Source organism: Schistocerca americana, chromosome X (assembly GCF_021461395.2).
Source record: "Schistocerca americana isolate TAMUIC-IGC-003095 chromosome X, iqSchAmer2.1, whole genome shotgun sequence".
NCBI lineage: Eukaryota > Metazoa > Arthropoda > Insecta > Orthoptera > Acrididae > Schistocerca > Schistocerca americana.
Window position 1 is genome coordinate 759,855,563 of NC_060130.1, and position 13,203 is coordinate 759,868,765.

The following is a 13,203-nucleotide window of genomic DNA, read 5'->3' on the forward strand; positions in this document are numbered from 1 at the left end:
CAGTCTTAACAATCTCGGAACCGTTCAGGCAACAGCCTTCGTTTATTTTCTCGTATATATTTGTTTAAATATGTGATTATATTCTAAAGGCTAGTGCTTCAACACACCAAAAGTATCTGAGTTGCATGGTCTGTCAGAAACCTAGAGTTTAGCATCGAATCGACATCCGTTCACTAGAGACGGAATGCGAGCTCAGAAGGACAAGAGTCTGTAATTGACTCAGATAAAGACTTAGTTTGAAGGAACCGTACTAACAGTGGATACACATGATGTAGGGAGACTATACAAACCTCCACTCAGGACCTCCGCACAGGGATTTGAATCCCTTTCCTCCCGAATATTCGCCCTGTGTCTTAAACACAACGGCAACAAACTCGAGAGAGCATGTCTTTTTTTAGAAGATGCCGTCCTGTGAACAGTTTGGTGATACTCCTGATGTTGCAGTATTCGTACTGAAGGTATGACTGCACTTGCGATTCATTCGTAGTCCTAAATTACCATTTAGCTGCTGTATCCCCGATTGTATCTTGGACCATTATAATTTCTGCTTTGTGGAACTGGTTCCAAGGCCCGGTGGGGAATGCAGCATTCAAGAAACTCCGGGCAGAAAGATACGATACAAAATTCTGATCATGGGGAAATCGATGAACAGTGTGGATTTTCGTAGTTCTTTGTGCTATAGCAAGCTTAGGCGACTAGTTAGAAATTAAGTGACACTAACACACTTTCAGACGACGCATATATTTTTACAACTATACAAAACTTGATCAGGACTGTTTTTTCCAGTTTCGTTTTCATGTACTTAACAAAACTTTATGATACAAAGAAAGCAGCCTTAATGCTTGGTATTCTTGCGCGATACTCTTCCTCAGTGCGCTCCACGCTTAGCAGAATATGGAAAGAAACTTCTGGCGGTGGTAGCAGGACGAATCACAGTCATACAGTTTATAAGTTTACAATAAATAGGAGTAACTGTAAATAAAAAAAGTTTGCTTAATAGTTTCCTTTCTTTAGAGAATACTTCTTTTTTCTCGTTGCTGCTCACAATCGGAGATAATCACGAAACACTACTGTTAAGCAGCAAAAGCGTTATAAGAAATTCACAACCGTCAATTATTTTACTCATTTTACTTGATGTGGAAGTCATCGTATATTCAGTGAAATCTTAAATATGAAAAAAAATTAAAGTTAGTGAAGACCCAAAACATGAAGAATAGAAAGAAATCAATAAAAATAAAGCAATGTTTCATAAATGAATATTCTTCCCCGTAAAACCATGGAGTACACTGTTTCAGATATTATAATGTTCCTTTAAGGGTAGAGTAAAGAACGAGATATTGTATGACAAGTGGAAAATCGTTCGTTACAGTAAACATTTGCAAACATGTGTGAAGGATAGATGATGATTCTTTTTGCATAAGTTGTGTGCAGGTCGGGAAAATATCAAATTGTTACATCAGAATGCAACGCAACTCGGTTTACCATAAGACGACCGCTTCTTACAACACAAAGCTATCGTTAAACACAAGATTAACTTTTTTCTGTGCAATAGAGTGGGCCGAAAACCAAAGAAGTCTTGCACCGAGCCCATTGCCAAGCATGTAACATGTTACACGAGTAATCTGAGTCGTCAATAACTGACGTGAACATTGGCTCTCCTTAGAAGAAGAAGCGAAGAGATAACAGACTAGAACACTTTTGGTGGGTTAGCCGTGAAAAATCGATTCATATATTTCGACGTGGCTTAGACATTATCTCTAGGCATAAAACAATAACAAGAATCTGCGAATGCACGTCGGTTTTCATTTACTCACCTTCTGTATGCTACCTGACGCTGAGAACTTAAAATGTGCTTTGGCCCATTTGCGAATATATATGTGTATTTGTGCGCAGACCTTAAAGCCGCAATAAAAAGTTTTCCCCAGAATTTTACCGCCGCGAGCAGGCCACGGCCAGTGATTGGACGGATTTAGACCAATCAGAGTACGAACAGACCAGCGTGCGAAGGCCACCGTTCCTATCCCACAGCGTCTCCCGCAGAACAATGAGAAATATCTGCAGCTCGACGTGCTGCAGCATGTACACCGAGGCCCAAGTAAAAGCGCTCCATGTGGCAAAAAGTCTGATTGCGTTAACTCTTGCCAGTGGAAATTTACCTGTACACCAAGCATTCTTTCATTTGTGTAAAATCCTTGTTTGCCAATTTTTCTTTGTTGGCCATATTCAGATATTCGGCTTTTGGTGGCATCTACGGTAGAAAAAAGTGTAGATGCAAAAACGCAGTTACGCAAAACTTTTTCGCCTCATTCAACAGATTGCACATGCGAATTCTTGAAGGGTGTCCAGGAAGGCTTATTATTTACATCTACATGTACCCCTACATTTATACTCCAAAAGCCACCCAATGGTGTGTGGCGGAGGGCACGATACGTGCCACTGTCATTACCTCCCTTTCCTGTTCCAGTCGCGTATGGTTCGCGGGAAGAACGACTGCCGGAAAGCCTCCGTGCGTGCTCGAATCTCTCTAATTTTACATTCGTGATCTCCTCGGGAGGTATAAGTAGAGGGAAGCAATATATTCGATATCTCATCCAGAAACGCACCCTCTCGAAACCTGGCGAGCAAGCTACACCGCGATGCAGAGCGCCTCTCTTGCAGAGTCTGCCACTTGAGCTTGCTAAACATCTCCGTAACGATATCAGGCTTACCAAATAACCCTGTGACGAAACGCGCCGCTCTTCTTTGGATCTTCTCCATCTCCTCTGTCAATCCGACCTGGTACGGATCCCACACTGATGAGTAATACTCAAGTGTAGGTCGAACGAGTGTTTTGTAAGCCACCTCCTTTGTTGATGGACTACATTTTGTAAGGACTCTCCCAATGAATCTCAATTATACATTCTGTATCATGCCAATGGGAGTGTAGTAAGCAAATACGTCTTTTGTACATTAAGCAATCGTAACAATCAAGTTGATACTCAGCTAACACGAGGCAATTACGCCGGTCTCGGAATTCGGCAGACCCAACTGCAGATCTTGGCTTTGTGTAGCTTTAGTTTAATTCCCTGCTTGTCCCTCAAATATCACTGATGGACGAAATGTTCCCTTAACAAAGCCTCTACCGCTCACTGTCCCTTTGTTCAAAACCTGTCTTTCATTCTGTGTTAAATTACTTCCTGTCGACAGTATTTTGAATGTTTCACAGATAAAAAATAGCCCCAATTGGGGTATCCCAGAAGGGTGTTTGGATCATCTTGGAACAATGATGATGCGTACTGCTATCCATATGAAGACACAGGCGAAGGAAAGAAAAATTTAAGTCTCGGTCCGGCACACAGTTTTAATCTGTCAGGAAGTTTCATAGATTGTACTGATTGCTTTTCCCTGAGCCATTATTCTGTCAAAGATGAAAATTAGGTTGTAAACTAGGAATTATTTGTGAGAAATGTTGTATTAACCAGGCTATGGCAAAAAAATCAGGAGTACTGGGAAATTAATTCATACTTTCAAAACCTGTTGAAAGAATAGCCTTATATTCATTCACGCCAATAAGGCTCAGGATGACTGAAATGCTGATGGCACTGTGGTGATTGGGGTTTCAAGTCGCTAAAATAAATACGATTAGGGAACTTGGATATATATGTGGGAACAGATTTCTCTAGCTCAAGAGGTTATGCGAAAATCATTGTATAAAACGTTATATAAGGAAAAAGTTAGCGCGAAGACGTGAGATAAGTACCACTTACAAAAGAGTGCGCAGAAATGATTATACAATTAAAAGAGACTTCAAAATCATTCTCCATTGAAAAATGCAGAGAAGAATAGACTTCATTAACAACTGAATTTCCAGAAAAGAATACAAAAATAAAGGAAAGTACTCTGGAGAACTTCCGATGTAAGGAAAGTGAAGGTGATGTGTCGTGATACCTTAGGTAGAATTAGTGTTGAGATTCACAATTGTTTACAACTTGTTGCCTTTAATTTATCTCGTGAAGATCTCTGTCAAATAACAACAGTAAAATCAGGCATCGAATCATTCCCTAAACTACAAGCCTACAAACGACACCTATCAGAAATCAAAATAATTTTTTTTCAAGAGAACTAGAAAAACAAAGCTGGGATGAAGTGCATAAGGAAACCAATGTAAATAAGAAATTCTCTAAATTCACCACATTGTTTACACTGAAAAGGTATTTCCAAAAGTATGCATGTCTGTATCAACATCTCACAAAAACAGATGGATAATAGCAGGTATGAAGAAGTCCTCCCAAACTCCCAAACACTTAAACACCTCAGTTCCATGAAAAAGATTCGCAATGATCCAGAATTCTTAAATTTCTATCACAGATACAAAAAGATCTATAGGAAGATGCTGACTGCTGCAAAAAAGTCATAGTGTGTAACGCAGAGAATAAAAGAAAAGCAGTGTGGGATGTTATAAAAAAGGAAACGGGGAGACGCAAACAAACGCAGAATAACATACTGCTGAGGGAGGGGGATATGATAATAAATGATCCACAACACTTAGCAAACTATGTAAACGATCATTTTTCAAGTATTGCAGAGAAGTTACAGCAAAAATTCCCCAAAACAAATATAACACCTGTAAATAATGTTGCACTAAATACAATTGTGTTACTTCCAACCACAGAGAATGAAGTCAATAAAACTGTTCAAAAACTAAAAAAAATAAAAAGTCAGGAGGCTCAGATGAAGTATCAATGTGGGTACTGAAACAATGCATAGGGATTATACAAGGCCCCTTAACAAATATAATAAATGAATCCTTCACATCAGGGACATTTTCAGAGCAGTTAAAACAGGCAAGAGTTGTACCTTTGCTTACGAAAGGTGAAGCAGAAGATATAGAAAATTATCGGCCCATTTCCCTGCTGTCAGCATTCTCAAAAATAATAGAATCAATTATGAAAGACAGATTAATGAATTATCCGAATAAATACAATCTTTTAAGCGAATCACAGTTTGGTTCCCGAAGTGGTAAAAATACGGAGTCAGCCATAGTAGAATTCACAAAAGTTGTACTTGATGCTCTTGATAAAGATGAGTGTGTCACAGGCATATTTTTGGATCTTTCTGAGGCGTTTGATACAGTCAACCACAAGATCCTATTAAATAAATTAGAAGCATTAGGAATAAGAGGGGTAGATAATAACTGGTTTTGATCATACCTAGCAGATAGGGTACAAAGAGTAGAGATAACACATACTTCAAATAGATCTAAACATTTAATAAAACACTTATCAGAACCAAAATACATTATTATAGGGGTTCCGCAAGGTAGCATATTAGGACCAATACTATTCCTGATATACATCAATAACTTTCCCAGTAGTGTTACTCATGGTGAATAAATTCTCTTCGTTGATGACAGCAATGTTATAGTCACTGAGAAAACAAGAGAACTCCTTGCCGAGAAAGCAAATGAAACTCTCAAGGAAGTTTATGGTTGCTCAATGAGCAATGAAGTGACATTGAACATAAAGAAAACTAATGACATGAATTTCAGTTTGAAGAGGAAAAATGACAATATTAAATTAAATGTAGATCGTACCTCTATTGACTGTGTAACAGATGCAAAATTTCTAGGAATGAATACTGATTCTCAGTTGAAATGATGTGAACACACAAAGGTACTTGCAAACAGAATGTCATCAGCACGTTATGCCCTTGGAATCCTATCATCAGTGTGTAACATGTAGTGTCTTTTAGTCACATATTATTCATATTTACAGTACATTCTTAGCTATGGCATTCTTTCTTGGGCAACAAATGCAGAAAACATGAACACAATTTTCAAGCTCCAGAAAAGGGCCATTAGAATAATGACGAAAAATACTAGTTGGGGTCATTGTAAAAATCTGTTCAAAACACTGGGGATTATAACTGTTCAATGTGAATACATTTACCAGTCAGTTGTACACATCAGAAACAACATTGGTAATTACTGCACAAACAGCTCTGTCCATGACCATGCAACAAGAGATAGACTCAACTTACATTTACCAAGAAAAAATAGACATAAAACTCAAAACAGCACTTTCTACCAAGGAACAAAACTGTACAATAAATTACCAAAAGAGATTAAAGAAATTGCAAAAATACACATATTTAAAATGTCAGCTAAAAAGTACTTGTTATGCAATACATTTTATACATGGAAGGATTACTTAGATAACTCAGAGTAGGAGTTTGATAACAAAATGTTTCACAAACTAAGTTTTTAACTTAGTTTTTTCTTGGTAAATGTAAGTTGAGTCTATCTCTTGTTGCATGGTCATGGACAGAGCTGTTTGTGCAATAATTACCAATGTTATTTTTGATGTGTACAACTGACTGGTAAATGTATTCGCATGAAGCAGTTAAAATCCCCAGTGTTTTGAACAGATCTTTACAATGAGTCGACTAGTATTTTTGGTTATTATCCTCACGGCTCTTTACTGGAGTTTGAATATTGTATTCATATTTCGTGCGTTTGTTCCCCAAGAAAGAATGCCATAGCTAAGAATTGAGTGTACGTATAAATAATAATATGTAACTAAAAGACACTACATGTTACACACTGATGACAGGATCATCTTCAGATGATTGGTTACCCACTTGTCATTCATTATGTACTGTAAATAAATTCCTTATGTACTGTAAATAAACAAATAAATAAACAAGGAGAAAATAAAAGTAACATTAACACCTAAAAAGGAAAGTTGGAATAAATTGAATTGTCATTGCTGAGACTGAGACCCTTTCTCATAAACGTAGAAACTGATTACAATGCTGAAGGAAGAGACAGTGACAGGTAATTTTAACAGTCAGAACCGGAGCAAGCGAGGTGATGAAGGGGATAAGATACTAGACTTGGATTCAGGAGGAACTGTGTTCTAATTTCAGTCCGTGGGATCCAGATTTAGGGTTTCCGTAGTTTGTCCAAAACACTTGAATGGTTATTCAAAGTTATTTGAAGTGGATGCCGAGATGGTTTCTTAATAGGATCACGAACGATTTATCCCCCTGTCCTTGTATAATCTGAGTTTGTGTTCCGAACTCGAGAGCTACGGGGCGTTCAACACTGACATTCTTTCCTTCCTGGAACTATGGCACTTTTGATTTCCTCCGTCCCATCTTCTAAAATTTTGTAAAACTTCGGTTATTTTCTGTGTTTGTGACACACCATTGGGCTGTAAGCTACATGACAACAAAGTAAAAGATATAGACGAAGACATAACTGGAGAAAACGAGTAGTTCTGTCGGAACGATGAGTAACCACATACACTGGTCAGACAAAACATTATGACCGTTGCCCACCGCGATGTTGGATGCCGTCTGGTGATTTTGCGGCCACGTGACGCGGTAACGGAAGAATGTAAGCGGAGCAGACACGGACGGGGAATCAGCCTAGCGAAGATATGGACTGCAAATGGGGAAATCCTTTGAGATAAACGACTTTGACAAAGGGCAGATTATTATTACACAAAGCCTGTGAACGAGTATCTCGAAAACGGCGAAGCTGGTCGAATGTTGACATGCTACTGCCGTGAGCGTCTAAGGACAGAGGTAGGACAGTGAAACTACCACTAGGCTCTAAATGGTTGGACGTTCACTACTCTTCACAGAACATAGGGTTCGGAGACTTGTCTCCTCTGTAAAGTAGGACAGATGGTGATCTGTGGCATCTCTGACGAAATAGCACAATGCTGGTGCACACAAAAGTGTTTCGGAGCACACCGTTCATCGTACATTGTAGAACATGGAGCTCCGCAATAGACCACCTATATGTGTTCACATGTTGACCCAACGACATCGTCAACTGCGACTGCAGTGGGCACGCGACCATCGGGATTCGACTGTCGGTCAACGAAAACGTGTCGCCTCATCGTGTGAATCACGTTTTTGCTACACTAGCTCGATGGTCGTCTCCACAAACGTCGTCATGAAAATGAACGGCGGATCGAAACGTGCAGCGTGTCATGGACGCAGGCTGCTGGGAGCAGTATTCCGCTATGGGAGACATTCTATTACGCTTGCATGGGATCTGTGGTAATAATCGAAGACATGCTGACAGCTGTGAACCACCTGCATCCCTTCATGCTTGACGTCTTCACCGACGCCAATGGCATCTTTCAGCAGTACAACTGTCCGTGTCTCGAAGCCAGAACCGTGCTACAGTGGTTTGAGGAGCATTATCTGGAACTCACGTTGATGTCTTGGCAACCAAATTCATCTCATGTAAATCCTATGGAACCCATCTCTGTCACTATCGGGCGCCATCACCGCGTACGAAAATCAGCGGCCCGTTATTTACTCGAATTACATGACCTGTGCGCTGGCCGGAGTGGCCGAGGGCTTCTAGGCGCTACAGTCTGGAACCGCGCGACCACTACGCTCGCAGGTTCGAATCCTGCCTCGGGCATGGATGTGTGTGATGTCCTTAGGTTAGTTAGGTTTAAGTAGTTGTAAGTTCTAGGGGACTGATGAACTCAGAAGTTAAGTCCCATAGTGCTCAGAGCCATTTGAACCATTTGAACATGACCTGTGCGTAAACATCTAACCCCATATACATATACAAACCTATTAACAAATTGTCGGATACCTAATACGGAGAATCAGTGATATATTTCGTTCCAAAGACGGACGAAAAAGCTACTATGCAGATAGTCGTAATGTTTTGGCTCATCGGTGTATGGCTCTGAGCACTATGGGACTTAACATCTATGGTCATCAGTCCCCTAGAACTTAGAACTACTTAAACCTAACTAACCTAAGGACAGCACACAACACCCAGTCATCACGAGGCAGAGAAAATCCCTGACCCCGCCGGGAATCGAACCCGGGAACCCGGGCGTGGGAAGCGAGAACGCTACCGCACGACCACGAGCTGCGGACTCACCGGTGTATGTTCAGTTATTATTCAGTGCTAAAAGGGCTCAAGATAGTCATGTTTATGACATTAATAACGATTATCATAAAGAAATTGCTGATATCCTAACAGAGTGTAGAACTATGTTGGAATGGATCCCAAGAATACCGTACAACCGAACGTCTAACGTCGAAATTTTCCTCTTTTTTATGGAACTACATAACACGTTGTCGCTAAAAATGGAAACAGCGCTTGATGATTTTAGGTGGACATACTTTACCATGACTCTTAAGAATCCAGATAATTAAGAGACAAGGTACTAAGGATTTAAACTGTGGCTGGCAGCTTACCTAACAGCGTTTGGGGCTTCCTTTCGCTTTCCTTGAATCAGAGTCCTGATGTGGCAGTGACGTGTTGTGATATGACCTACAACGCTGCATTCAATGCCGCTTCAGTGTCGATATGCAACTGACGGACGCATTTGGTGACCTCTTGTGCCGTCCCATGTCGTAATATTCGTGTGAAATAGAATTACCGTCTGCTGAGATAGGTGACTACTCAAGAGGAGGAAAGTCTTCACAGTGTTCTCTGAAAAAGTCTTGCGCAAGAACATAGGTGCCGCACAGTTTTATTTTCCTCTTGAAAGACATCATTGCCGTTTGGCAGAACGTGCCATCCTATCGGATAAATTCATTCCACGAAAAAGCCGTGGATTCAGAAAACTGTTGTGCGCTCCTCTACAGGTCGAGATCCCAATACTTGTCACGTGGAATTTATGCACCATACGATACAAAAATTACCACCAACATCGATTTGCACTCTGAGCACATGCATAATAAAACCAGAGCCTTATACAGATGTTGTCAAACACACACGAGTCATCCATGGAGTAGAGCATAAAACCTGACTCATCAGTCTTAAAAACTCCAGTTCATACACTCGTCACACTAATCAAGCTGCTTCCGTTGATATACGGGTGGGCAGTTTAATGTGTGCCTCCTGGAACATCACATAGATACCAGTGTGTGGAACTTCGTAATCAGGCTTCAACTGTAAAGATGTCCACTGCTATAGTGGTTCATGAGCTATGCATTTCGGTACGCACCAATTACAAACTTGGTGCTCGCTGAAATGGCGTAGTGACTGAGATACTGATTTCGTGATTGGGAGGAATGGAATTCAGATCCCGCCTGGCCATTCTGATTTAGGTTTTCATAAACCAAGACCACGCTCGCTCCCTTTCTCCATCTTTTCTAGTACGAGCTAGTGCTTAGTTCCTAGAAATTGAAAACTGAACGTCCCATTTACGAAAACATCGTTAGAGTCGGATTGGGTAAGTACGAGGAAGGAAAATGGCCTGACGTTGCTTAGAAAACCATTCTGATAACGGCATCGGGTAATTTTGGGGAAACCACTAATACTTAAATCAGCAAGTTCGGATTAAGATTAGGATTCTGGTCCTTCAGAATAGAAGTCCACTCGCTTAACCCACACAATACCAAGGGGCACCTTTTGAAAATATATTTTAAAATTTTGATAAAATATTCGTTGTTTTTAGTGATTTCTAATATGAGATTCCGTATTTGTTTTAAATTTTTCGTTTAAATATAACTCTAAAATTTAAGTCTTAGTAGTAAATGTGACTTTTCGCGACAAATGTCGTACTGATATTTTCAAGTTCGGGACCGTTCTTACACATCAGTATATCTTTAAAAAGCATGTTGTGAATACAACTTAAGGATGATTAAAAATATATATATTTTTAAATTTTTTTTGGTAGTAATAAAGTACCTCTCCTCTCCGTGTACACATTGTGGAAAATGCGTTGGTACTACTAAGATTGTGCTAAAAGTATTTTCAGGTCCTGGACTGTTCTTATACATTAGTACCTATTTAAAAAGTATGCGATTAATAAAAATTTAAAAACGATGTAATTAGTAAAAATTAACAACAATTAATTTTTTTGTGGTGTGCAGAAAGTGTCGCCACCCCCAACCCTTCGGTAATACGAGTTATGGAAAATAAGTTGGTATTGCTAGAGTTAAGCACTTCTACAATTCGCTCGTTGCTGCGTCTCTAATAATCCTGATATCAACGGGAATTTAAACTCTATCCTTCTCTTTTTTTCTGTCCACTAGGGACTGCTATCAACTTTTCTTGCCTCTTTACTGTTGTGACTGTTCGCCGTTTCCCAATGCTGGCACCAGTGGCAGTTCACGTTAACTATGGCCGGCCGGGGTGGCCGAGCGGTTCTAGGCGCTACAGTCCGGAACCGAGCGACCTCTACGGCCGCAGGTTCGAATCCTGCCTCGGGCATGGATGTTTGTGATGTCCTTAGGCTAGTTAGGTTTAAGTAGTTCTAAGTTCTAGGTGACTGATGTCCTCAGAAGTTAAGTCCCATAGTGGTCAAAGCCATTTGAACCATGTTAACTACGGCAGCTCTCATTCATACTATAAATTCAGCTGTTTGCGAGATCGAGGCATAAGCTCCACGAGTATCCGCAACGATTGATTAATCAAAAACCGAAATATCTCACAATTATTCCATCGCGTTCGAACAGTCACTACATACTTGCTGTCTACCAGTGTAGGATGTATCATAGTTAATCGCTGAAACTAGCGCAGGTAAAAGGACACGCTAATGGAATCAAAAATCTTCCAGTAAAACTGGGTCCGGCAACGAACCGTTTGCGAGATAACTGCGAATGTGCTATTTACCAATCACCTCCGACTTTAGCATGAAATATTTCCCTAGGTAGCACATACATATTGGTGATGTAAACTTCGATTAAGTCTCCATCCAGCGGTGCTCCAGTTACACCTATGGCAGATCATTAGCGGTTCGTATCGACCCGGGTTCGATTCCAGATACTGCCAGACGTTTCCTTGGTGGGAGGAATGGAACGTGTTGTACCCAGTGTTGTGAGGCAACAGAGCTACTCGACCGATTAATAACAGTTCCAAGGTCAAGAAACCCTCGAAGAACCGGGATAGTGGACCCAACTGACCCGTCTCGTGCCAGAACGCGGAACTTTATGCTACCTATCCCATGATTAAGGAATGTGTTAGAAGCATGATGGGACACTGGTACATTTTACTGCTGCTGTGAGACGACATCTAAAGCGTCAATATGGTCCAAGATTTATAGGCCGAGCGGGGTGTTTACCTTGGCCTCTAACATCATCTGACCTTAACCCTCTGGATACTTTATTTGTAATCAACTCAAAAGTGAAGTGTGCAGCACGCCTGTTGTTAAGTCTGAAGGATGGAGCAACGAAATGTTCAGCCTAGTCGGGCTTCACGAGATGGTAAGAAGTGGCAAGGAAAACAAAGATTTGACGCACAAAGTTCGCATACTTCGAATGCACGACAAAGATATAGGGTATGTAGAATTAAACTGAACTGTAATAAAACGCGAAAATGAGACGAAACGCAGTAAGTGCTACACTAATAGACAACTGAATTGCAGATAACTACTGCCGTATCTGAGAGAGAGAGAGGAGAGAGAGACAGAGACAGAGAGCATTCTTGCCGCCTCAGTGAATTCAGAGGTTAAGCGTGACACTTGACCGTGAAGCAGCAGACCTCAGAGTGACCGCCTGATTGTGGGTGAAAGTCGCTTCCGGTGCTTGCGGAGCTAGCCTTACGCCGAGTCACCGACGTTAACAGGAAAGAAAACGGCTGCTACGCGCTTTTAAGGAAGTGTTTGCAGTTTATCTGCTTATCTGGCTACTCTATCGGAACTTGGGAGTCACTAAGATCAACATAGGAGATTAATCACGCTTACGGGCAGCATAATCCGAAGAAATCTAGCAACAGGTTTATGTAATTTGTGCCTACTCAAATAGATTTTTAGTGCATCTAAGATACGCATGGATATTTTTCTTGAAGGTTACATTTTTCATAACAATTCGAGAGAAAAAACTGAGTACGTATGGTGTATGGTGGCGTATAGTATCGACAACGGACGAGTCAGAAGTGACAAAGCACAGCACGAAAATTAAATATGCGTCGTAAATTTTTACGATATTAGTTTTGCAATTGACAATAAACCTTCTCCCTTCATTCATTAAACAACAAACTCGCTACGAATACCAAGAGGGAAACATTAGGAACAAACTGCAAAATTTCAGTAAGTTAATGAAATGGAATTTATGTTTAGCTTAGTACATTATCATAACAAGTATTCAAAATGGTCGCCTTACGTGAGCGAAGGTTCGAAAATGCACACAGCAACCTTTCTTTTTTGACTGGTATCAGCATTTTAAAACAAAAAATAAAAACAAGCTCTCTATCTAACACGTGAGAAGAAATAACGTTTTCATTGTGGT

General features: G+C 40.4%; 1 protein-coding gene across 2 annotated transcripts in view; it reads right to left on the reverse strand.

The window, feature by feature from the left end:
- LOC124555441 (sodium-coupled monocarboxylate transporter 1-like) overlaps window positions 1-13,203 on the reverse strand; it is a 370,650-nt gene that overhangs the window by 237,200 nt on the left and 120,247 nt on the right. Inside the window, exon 1 of one of the 2 annotated variants that reach the window (XM_047129350.1) lies at window positions 1,815-1,896. The exons of the other annotated variant lie outside the window; for it this stretch is intronic. The gene's annotated coding sequence lies outside the window, so the exon portion shown is untranslated. Of the gene's footprint in view, window positions 1-1,814; window positions 1,897-13,203 lie in introns of those variants that run through there. 2 annotated transcript variants of the gene reach the window in all.